The sequence below is a fragment of the Sorex fumeus genome, unplaced genomic scaffold (genome assembly GCF_029834395.1).
Source record: "Sorex fumeus unplaced genomic scaffold, SorFum_2.1 ptg000009l, whole genome shotgun sequence".
NCBI classification, from domain to species: Eukaryota; Metazoa; Chordata; class Mammalia; order Eulipotyphla; family Soricidae; genus Sorex; species Sorex fumeus.
Genome location: NW_026606066.1, coordinates 25,253,656 through 25,264,820, shown reverse-complemented (window position 1 = coordinate 25,264,820; position 11,165 = coordinate 25,253,656). Strand labels below are relative to the sequence as shown.

Genomic DNA, 11,165 nt, shown 5'->3' with positions numbered 1-11,165 from the left:
TCTCTCTATGATTTGTTGCCTTGGTTGGAGCGACAGCAGGTAGGGCGTTTGCCTTGCAAGCGGCCAACTTGGCCAACCCGAGTTCGATTCCTCCGCCCCTCTCAGAGAGCCCGGCAAACTACCAAGAGTATCTCACCTGCTCGGCAAAGTCTGACAAGCTACCCATGAAGTATTCGATATGCCAAACACAGTAACAATTGTCACAATGGAGACGTTACTGGGCCCTCTCGAGCAAATCGATGAACAACAGGAGAACACTGACAGTGACAGTGATGATTTGTTGCCTACTGTCTGAACTCCATCAAACACGGTGTGTTAATTATGGAAAATGGGTAGGAAGTGTCTTATGATGTGTCTGGAAGGCGGCCCGGAGTATGGTTGGGTAGTGGAGGCCGGCTGCCTGGTCTGGGTCCCTTGGGGTGGGGAGGGCTCCTGCCTGCCCCCCTCTGAGGCGCCCTGGGTGAAAAGAGCCTGGTGTGGAGTCAAACAAAATAAAATCATAAAAATTTATTGCATTCTGATAAAAGAATGATGGCTCCCAGAAGGGCAGGAGGTAAGGGCAAGGGGTGAGAGAAAGTGGTTAATCAGTTGTTGGTGGATGGTAACTAGAACCTTATTGGTGGCTGTGGTGTCATATATTTACTTGTTAAAGTATGGACTTATACTCTAAAACTTACATAGCATTTTAAGCCAATGTCACCTCAAAAAAAACCCTTTAAATAAAGGAGCAATACTATGCATATATATATATGTATATATATTACGTTCACGATCATCCTGTTGTTCGCCGATTTCCTCGAGCAGGTACCAGTAACGTCTCCTTCCTAGCACTGAGATTTTAAAAGAGCCGTTTCAATGCTCTTTCAGGATTAGGAGAATAAGACCCATCATTGTTACTGGTATTTGGCATATTGAGTACGACACGGGAAGTTTGCCAGACTCTGCCGTGCGGGCAGGATACTTTTGGTAGCCTGCCAGGTTTCTCCAAAGGAAAAATAAGATAATAAGATGTCGCGTGGCATGAATGCAGCCACGTGCTTCCGGGAGCTGGGTTTTATAGTCTCTGCATCTTGATCGTTGATGGGACCAACCTGGCGCTGGTGGCAGCTGATGGGTGTGACGCCTTTATATATATAAAGACTACCAGCTTTCAAGTGAGCTATTATAAAGAGAAAGAGAAAAGAGATTCTTTTTCTGAATTTACGCAGATTAAATATAAATATACTTAAGTATATTTGCTATTAAGCATAAATATGCACCCAAAGACTTTGGGTGGTGTCAGGAAAAAAGGAAAGCAATTGTTTCAGTTCTGCTAACAATAAGACGCAATTTTTATCTTTAGTTCCACCACAAATCCATACTCTGTAGTATTTGTCAAAGCCTTTTCTTATAAATTTCTCTGAATACAAAACATGAGAACATTTTGTAAATGACAAAAGGGTTCCAGAATGTTCACAATTAAAGATTTTATTCTAGGGGTTGGAGCAATAGATAGTATGGTGAGTAGAGTGCTTGCTTTGCACATGACTGACCCGAAGTCCATCCCTGGCACCCCATATAATCCTTCTCCCCCCACCCCAGCCATGACCCTTCCAGGAGTGATCACTGAGTAGAGCCAAAAATAAGACCTGAGCGCAGTAGGGTGTGGCCCACTCCCTCCTACCCATCCTCAAAAGCAAAGACTGTTAGCCCATAAGAGTAAAGGTCCTATTCTAACATAATTGGCAAGAAGCTTGTTCATTGTTGTGACATATAATTTCCTAAAACAATAACCAGAATTGACCAGACTACTCAGGATTCCACCTCATTTTAGCATCCCCAATCATGTTCATACTTATGTTAGGAAAGTTAAATATGTCTCTTTTCTCTTTATGTAGCAATAGGCCTAACACTCTATCTTCAAGGAGAGAAAACAATGATTATGGTGGGCCTCAGGACTTCTAAGACTTCTTATGTTTATTTTTCCTTTAGTCTTTTAGGATTATATTCTGCTCAGACTCATAGAGATTGAAAGGTCTAAAACACAGTGCCAAGGAGATGACTCGAGGGGCTGAAACATATGTGTTACCTGTGGGAGGCCCAGGTTGGATCTACAGCACCACAGGAACCCCCAAACACCAAATAAAGAGTAGCCCAAGAACACCTGTGGTGCGGCCCCATAATAAGCCAACACAAATAGACAAATATAAAAATATGACTATAAAGTAAGTAAAGTAAAGGCCCTCCCGTTGATCATCGATTTGCTCGAGCGGGCCCAGTAACGTCTCCATTGGAGACTTTGTTGTTACTGTGTCTGGCATATCGAATACTCTCGGTAGCTTGCCAGGCTCTCCGAGAGGGGCGGAGGAATTGAACTCGGGCCGGCCATGTTGGCTACGTGCAAGGCAGATGCCCTACCCGCTGTGCTATCGCTCCAGCGATATGACTAAATATGACTATAAATAATATTTAATTACCAACTTACCTGAAGTAGCAAAGATATTAAAACGTTATATAAAACTTCACTCTACTAAAATCAAGTCTAGGTTTACTTAATTAAAGGCCTGATGAGAAAAAAAAAAAGAAAAGAAAATTTTGCACGCTCCGCCCCTACTCCTGCTGCAGCACCTCCTGCCGCGCCTCGTGCACCAGCCCCATGCGCTGTAGCTTCTCGGCATTCAGGCGCAGCAGGGCCCGGCCCGTGATGGCGTGCTGGGAGAAGGCCTCCACGTAGATGAGGTAGTTGTGAGGACAGTGCTTCTTGAGCCACTTGCAGACGTCCTGCTGCGTCCACAGGACAGGACGACGGGCCTGGTCAGGCCGCCCAGCGAGGGGCTCGTGTGGTATAGGCCGTAGTGGTCGGGGTACAGCTGACACTGGGGGCCTGGGTGCCAGGCTGCTGCAGGAGCTTGACAGCGTGGCCGCCAGCTGCCTTCTGGCTCCGAGAGTCATGCCACATGAGGCTGCTGCCCGGAGCCCAGGGCAGTGGGCAGGGGATGCTTTCCGCCGACACTGTGTGCTCCAGGAGGGTCCAGCAGAAGCTGAAGTGGGCAGTGGCGTCCGCCTCGCAGCGCTCCCGGAGGCTTGCGCACACCGCCGTGGAGCGACCCTGTGGGGGCCCCGGCCGGCTCCGCAGCTCCTTTCAATGCAGGTACACTAGCATCAGATGCATCCATCTAGGACCTGATGGTACACGCGCAAATGATCAAGTACGACATCATTGGTCTGACCGAGACAAGAAGGCATGAATCTCACCATACCGTTTTTGACACTGGAGAAGAATTGTTCCTCGGAACATGCGATAAAAGAGGTGTCGGAGGCGTCGGTGTCCTTGTCAACACAAACTTGGCCATGAGCATTGATTCATTCGAATGTCTAACAACCCGAATCGGACGTTTACATTTGAATAGATGTGGCTCACTGCCGGCAGTTTCTATCTTCATTGTCTACGCACCAACATCTCATTATGATGAAAGAGAAATTGAGAAGTTCTACATGGAGCTGGAGAAGTGCTATAAAGAAGACCACACCTTCTACAAGATCATTGTGGGTGATTTTAATGCCAAGATAGGACCGAGAAGATCAGCTGAAGAACTTCACATCGGGACCCATGGCCTAGAATGGAACGAACAGGGTGAGAGACTGTCTGAGTTCATCATGTCGACCAAGACCATCCATGGTAACTCACAGTTCCAGAAGGCAGAATCTAAACGTTGGACATGGGAGTCTCCCGGTGGACGATTCCACAACGAAATAGACCACATCATATTCAGTCGTCGGTTTTGCCTGACCGATGTTGCTGTTGTCCCAAAATTCCGAACGGGATCGGACCACCGTCTCCTTTGTGCAAAATTTTACTTCACAGAGCGGGGAGAAAGGGCTGTAAAGTTTAAAAAGAGAACTCCCAGAACAACCACCAACTGGGAGCTCTTTGGCACTATTGCGGCAACATGGGAATATGCCATTGTTGACAACATTGATGAGGAATACGATTGACTGGTACAGCATCTCGATGAATGTGCGAGGAACGCCAAGAGAGAGATAGCCACAAAAAATCGTCTATCTTCGAAAACTCTAGAGCTAATTCGCCAGCGTGGTTTGGCGCATGCCTCAGGCAACCGCAAGCTAACGTCCCAGCTGGCAAAGCAGTGCAGAGATGCGATCAGGGAAGACCTCAAAGAGAGAAGAGCAGAAGTACTGGTAGATGCTGCAGAAGCCGGGAAAAGTATTCGTAACGCCCGCCTGTCCTTCGCCAACTATAAGACCAAGATGACTGCCCTCCGACGTCCTGATGGATCCATCACATCCTCCAGAACAGCAATGGAGAAGATGATCCATGACTTCTACTCAAATCTCTTCGAGAGCCATGTCCACTTGCCGACATACCAAATTCCACAGGATGGATATGTCATTCCCAACGTTTTCCCTTCCGAAATCCGACATGCCATTTCGTAGGTAAAGAAATGAACAGCACCTGGCCTAGACAAGGTCAGACCTGAACACCTGAAGAACCTGCCGTCAGTACTCATCAATACTCTGGCTCGGCTCTTCACACGCTACCTGTCGGAATGCAAGGTTCCATCCCAATGGAAAACCAGCAGGACTGTACTACTGTTCAAGAAGGGAGACATCCATGACATTGGCAACTATCGCCCAATCTGCCTATTGTCTGTCATCTACAAGTTGTTCACTCGAGTCATCCTAAATAGGATTGGCAGAACACTAGATGAAGGACAACCATGCCAGCAAGCTGGGTTCCGCAAAGGATTCAGCACCATCGACCATATCCACACGATAACCAAGCTCACTGAGGTTTCTTGGGAGTTCAAGATGCCGCTCTGTCTAACATTCATTGATTTAAAGAAGGCCTTTGATTCTGTTGAGACGGAAGCAGTCATTGAAGCCCTAGCCAATCAGGGCATTCAAGCCCAATACATCAAGATCCTCCGTGAGCTGTATTGCAGATTTACTACCAGGATCTCACCATTCTACAAAGAAGTAATCATTGATGTCAAGAGAGGGGTTCGGCAGGGTGATACCATTTCACCGAAACTCTTCAGTGCCACCCTCGAGAACATCATGCGATGACTGGAATGGGAAGAAATGGGAGTGAAGATAGATGGTAGGCAACTACACCACCTCCGCTTTGCTGATAACATTGTTTTAATAACACCAAACATCAGCCAAGTGGCACAAATGCTGGCCGACTTTGACCGTGAGTGTGGAAAGGTAGGACTACAGCTGAATCTTACGAAGACAATGCTTATGAGAAAAAACCTCGTTCCTGATGCCCCATTCGCTCTCAACGGAACGACCATCTCCGAATGCAACAGCTATGTGTACCTAGGTCGAGAAGTCAACATGACAAATGACCTGGCACCCGAGCTGCGCAGGAGGAAGAGAGTGGCTTGGAACGCCTTCAAGAACGTCAAAGAAATAGCTAAGAGGACGAAGAACCTCCGGCTCTGGGCACATCTCTTTGATTCCACTGTTCTTCCTGCATTAACATATGCCTCAGAGACCTGGGCCCTACGTAAACAGGATGAGAATGCTATTCGGGTCTCCCAAAGAGGAATTGAAAGAGTTATGCTTGGAATATCACGTTTCACTCAAATGAGAGAAAGAATCCGGAGTTCCGACATCCGTCAATGATCAAGAATCAGGGACGCTGTCTCATTTGCCAAGGTGTCAAAAATCAGATCAGCTGGTCACGTAATGAGATTTAAAGACGACCGCTGGACTAGAGCCGTTACCGACTGGATTCCACGGGATGTCAAAAGACCGCGTGGCCGCCCACCTACCAGATGGTCAGACTTCTTCATCAAGATCATGAACGATCGGTTTGAGGCTCTTCATGTTTCCAGAGCGAACAGATGCCATTGCGCTACACTAGCACGCGACAGGGACAAATGGAGATGTTACTGGCGCCCGCTCGAGCAAATCGACGACTAATGGGAAGTTACGTGATTAAGTGACTAAGTGATGAGAAAAATTGACATGAAATACATAACTTTATTTTAATAACATATATCATCATTGGGATGGGGGGGGTGAAGGAGTTGGGTCACAACCAGTGGTGCTAAGGACTCACTCCTGGATTTGTGTTAAGGGTATCATATGTAGTGTCAGGAAACGGTCATGTATTGTGAAATGATGCTTCCCTTTAAAGCAGAATGACCACACCTACACTCTAGTCACTCACACTCTAGTTTGTTTGTGGGTCACACCAGATAATGCTAAGGGATTATTCCTGGCTATGCACTCAGGAATCAATCCCGGTGGTGCTCAGGGGACTATGTGTGACGCCGGGGATTGAACCTCACCCATGGTCTAATATCTCAACCTGCAGCTATTTCTGTGAGCTGTGGATGTGAGTGCCAGCTGGTGTCAGGCCAGGAAAGAGGGGACTATCCTCAGGATGAGGAGAGCCCTGGTGTTTACCCCAAAGTTTCAGGATCCAGGGATGGCTTACTACAGCAGAACACTAGTGGATAACTTACCCAATTGCTACGAAGATTAGATTACCATAGGGCCAGTCAAACATGGGACAAAACACTGCATGGAGAAAAAGCTTTACTCGGCTACAAGTCTGCAGGTTGGCCTTGGAAGATGGCAAACTTGTCCTCAAACCAACCATCTTCTCTGTAAAACTTTTTATAGAGAAAGAGACCAAGATAGCACACTTTAGGAAGAGCAATTTGCTGACCTGGGTGCCCCACAGTGAGCAAACAATTCCCTACAGAGTGGTTCCTGGGGCACACTTCACTGATTCTGCAAACTGAAGTCAAGGTTTCTGAGTGAAGCCTCAACCTGTCTTCTTCTTAAGTTTTGGGAGAAGGACAAGATAAGAACAACGGTCTGGCCCTGCCCAAAGCTCTGCTGGGTTCAATTTTGATTTCCACTCCTTCTTTGTCAGGGCCAGTTTCAGTCACCAGATGTTCTTAATGAAGAGGAAGCAGTAAGCAGTGGATGAGACTTCCCAGGGGAAAAAGAGCAATGGGCAGTTCTATTGTTCCTCCCTGCATTTGTCAGTTGCATTTTGACACTTCTTCTGGATCTCCTGGAAAATAGCTCTCCCTGTGCTTGCTCAGGGCATTTAGTCTCCTCTTTGGTTCAGAGGAACTGCCTTGCTCATCTCTGGTAAAATATCATATTTTTCTTGTATCCCAAATTCCCCTAATCAAACTTGGCTGTTTGAATGGTTATCAGGCAACTTGCCAAGGTAAGGCATTTCAATTCTATGGCCTGAGTGAGTCACAGGGAAACAGAATCTATTCTACTGTTAAGCAAGCCCTCTATAGGTATTGGGCCCAACCAAGTATGTGATACGGAGCTCTACTGATAGACCCTAGATGGTAGTTTATTATAGTGCCAAGAATCAGCGCTCAGAATCAACTTTGGGTGTAAGGTCACAGAACTAAAGTAGAGTTCAAAAGAATAATACAATGTTTGAAAAGCATGGATACCTCCAAATGTCACCTTGGTCAGAAGCAAACTCTGGTATCCATGAATACACATGCAAGTATATTTTTGTGTGTGCCATTCACATGTATACACATAGTTGTGCACACATGTACATGTATGCACATATACATTGATACAGATATATGTTTAAAGGAAGAGGTGGATGTAAGGAATCCTAGCCACATTTTTTCCTCCACTCCCCAATTCAAAGAAGCCAAGAAATGGTCCTTAAGATAAAACTGAGATTAGGGAATATCCTAAGGCACGAAAGGCAGCTAAGGAGAACAGCTAAGGAGAATTTCTTTTATATTCACATGACGCCATGTGATTTGTCTTGGGGGACCCACCCCTTCATCTAACTTCCCCTGGCGTTCACATCACTGCTCATCTGCAGACTGTGTGCAGTACAGATAACATAGGGAATTAGTAGTCAGGAATCCTGCCTGGTTAGTTTTATTGGACAGAAGGTACATGACTTATTTAATAGCATTGAGCCTGAAAGGATGTAAAGCTCTGAGGGCAGAGGGACGGGCCTCACTTGTCTTCCCAGACAAAGCAGCAAACAGTTCAGCAGTCACCAGCCCTGAAGATTCCATCTTGAATTGAATCCAGGATCCGGGTGCTGAGGTTCAAGATAGAATTGGAGCACTATACCAGAATTCTTGGGAGAACTTTGCTGAAATTCTGCTTTGCTTACAGACCCCCTCCTTACAGCAGTCGCTGAGCACATCCTTCTTGCAGCAGACTGATTTTGTTGTTATTTTTACTTTTTTTTTAACATGGTGGGCTGGAGGGAGGAGTTTTGCAACTGGGACCTGCAGCATGCAAGGCACATGCCTAACCTGCTCTATCTCTCCAGCCCCAGGAACAGGTCCTCTTAAAGCAGAGCCATTGACTGTCCTCAGAGCTGTTTTATCTACCAGAAGTAGGGAACCCTTCACGGGATCACAGTTAGGATGTGTGACCTTGGCTGTTGCAAGACATATTCTCTAGTGTCTGCCAGGAAGTTCTCAGGACAGTATGGAAACCAAAATAAATAGAAAGAAAGTCCTGAGACTTAGAGGAGACTAAGTTGTGAGAATTTCCTTTCTACCCATTTTTTTTTAATGAGTGCCATTATCAAGAACATGCTTAAGTTGGTGGGTATTTTTCCTCTTTAAAATTTTTTAATTGATTTGAGACTCTGATTTACAGTAATGTTAATGATCGTTACTCACTCACGTAATTTCAAGCAGCGTGCCCACTTTATGGATACTTTTCAAGTCCCAAGTCATTTTAAGTTTGACTAGTAAAATAGTCATTCCTACAAAATTGCTGCATTGATTTATGTTTTTTATTTTATCCTCTGGATGGATTTAATTCAAAGTCATTTGCCTCTTGCACTGAAAAATTCAAGTCTAAAGATATTTAATTATGTCTAACCTTTATCCCATTAAGAAGATTAAAAGTCAAAAGCATTGGCTGACTTTGTGTATGGTGGATCTCTTAGAGATGTATATTCTACTGCAGCTTGCAAAAAAAACCCAAGAAATTACATCAGCCTTAAAGCAGTATTTATACAGGATTTGATTCTATTTTGGGCTTACGCTTGGCTCAGTTCTACAAAGAAAGGAAATAATATTACTGGGAAGCCACTGAATTCATAAATGTATTTCTGTTAGCGGGAAAGGCCGAAAAAGTCATCCAATGTAAATGTACCCTTGGCTACTGAGTTATTACTCTTTCAAGGGCTTGGGAAATTGGCGAGACTTCTGGTTCCCTGCCAGCTGTGTTCTTAAATGCAGCCTTATAATAGGGGAGCAAGGGGTGGAACCTAAGAAAGTAGATGCAGGAATTTCATTTGATTGGGGCCCCTCACTATAAGGGACCTCTTACTTTTCAGGAGTAATTAAAGCACTGTGTTATCTAATAATATTTATCCACTTTCCCCAAAGACGGAGGCAGACCAATATCTTAGTAAGAATATCTCTCATTGAGGGCAGTGCTTATACACACTGTTTTGATGCATGACAAAGTTTTCCTTGATATTTTGAGCTGAAGCATATAGTGAAGGTGGTGATAGCTTCCTTTATTATAATATAACAAACAGTACAAATGTATATACCAGGAGAGGGTGTGTGTATTCAGTTCTATGCTTGTAAATATTTAACAACCAGTCCTCTAAAATAAAAAGTCCTGATGTGTAGCATTTGCCAGTTTCCACAATTAAATACTTACACCATGACTGAGTTCAGGTTACTAAAGTGACTTTTCTAAACTCAGTTGGAAAGAGATGTGCAGTAGCACACCATTATATAGTGTTTCCACCATACAGAGACAATAGATGTAAAGAATTTGGGAGTGGTGGTTTCTAAGTGTGCATTGTCTTTGCTTTCAAATAATTTAGCTTAATAATAAAGCATCTATACATTTTAACAATGGTTGTGTTTTAGACACTAAATTGCAAAGTTCCTGAAAATATAACAGTTGGTTTTCAGAAACTGACTTCAACACACTGGTAGGTGGTGTGTGTGTGTGTGTTTGTGTGTGTGTTTGTGTGTGTGTGTCTGTGTGTGTTCATGCATGCAAGAGCTTGCTTTCCCGTGGAATGCTGTGGAGGTCTGGACAAAGTATAAACATACTTGGGGATCAAAGAGTGTGCTGATACCAGAGACCATCCCGTAGAGTTTGAAAAGAATTCAAGATTAAAGCAGAAGGCCTGGAGGGTAAAACAAAAATTGATCAAGATAGGAAATCCAGAGTGATCTCCAAATCTAGAGGATAGATTCAAGATTTACCCAGTACAAATACAGACTAAAAATGAAAAGGTGCTCAATTTGGTTAACCCATGCCACAGGGTTTTAGCACAACCATTTCTACGAGTTACTGAGAAAACACTACTTTTGAAAACATAACAACAGAATTTTGAGCACAGAAAAAGTTGTCTGTGGCCTGAAAGTGTCCTGATCATTGAAAGAGTGTTAAAGAAAGGGCTGCTATAATTCTCCTAACTAATTCTACTATATAGTAGGCATGTATTTCTCTCTTGGTCTGAAAGCTTCACATCCTTCTTTCCAAAACTGATGAAATCCACCTGAATCCATTAATGACTTTTAAGATGAATATCAGTCAAATTAGAATATTCTTCTGGGGCCAGAGCGATATTACAGCAGGTAAGGCATTTTTCCTTGCATGCAGCTGACCAGGATTTGATTCCAGGTATCACATATGGTCCCCCAGCACCACCAGAAGTAATTACTGAGTGCAGAGCCGGAGTAATCCCTGCACATTGCCAGGTGTGACACCCCCAAATAAAAAGAAAAAAATTCTATTCCTCTATGTGATGGTTGATGCCATCTTTCTTTGACTAGAGATCCAGCTGAGAAAGGATTAATTCCTGAATTTTTCCAGGGCTTTCCAATTATACAAGCTAATCAACTTATTTCATTACCTGTCTTCTCCTTAATTATGTAGGATATTTCAATCACTTGTAACCAATAACTAATACAAGTATTTAAATGGGAAAAATTAAAAATACTACAAGTTTCCAGTTAGAATCATTGAAAAATAAGGAAGAAAGGAGAGAAGGTGGAAGAAAGGGAAGAAGGAAAGAAGGAAGGAAGGAAGGAAGGAAGGAAGGAAGGAAGGAAACATGGGTGGACGGGTCAAATTTAAGTGATAAGTTCATGAGTAGGAAGTAGCTAGAGATCTGCATAATAATTCTAGGTTAATTGGGGTAAATA

At 44.1% G+C, this 11,165-nt stretch overlaps 1 pseudogene; it reads right to left on the bottom strand.

Moving 5' to 3' along the window:
* Positions 1–2,589: 2,589 nt before the first annotated feature.
* Positions 2,590–10,100, bottom strand: LOC130019806 (sterile alpha motif domain-containing protein 10-like; annotated as a pseudogene).
* Positions 10,101–11,165: the final 1,065 nt, after the last annotated feature.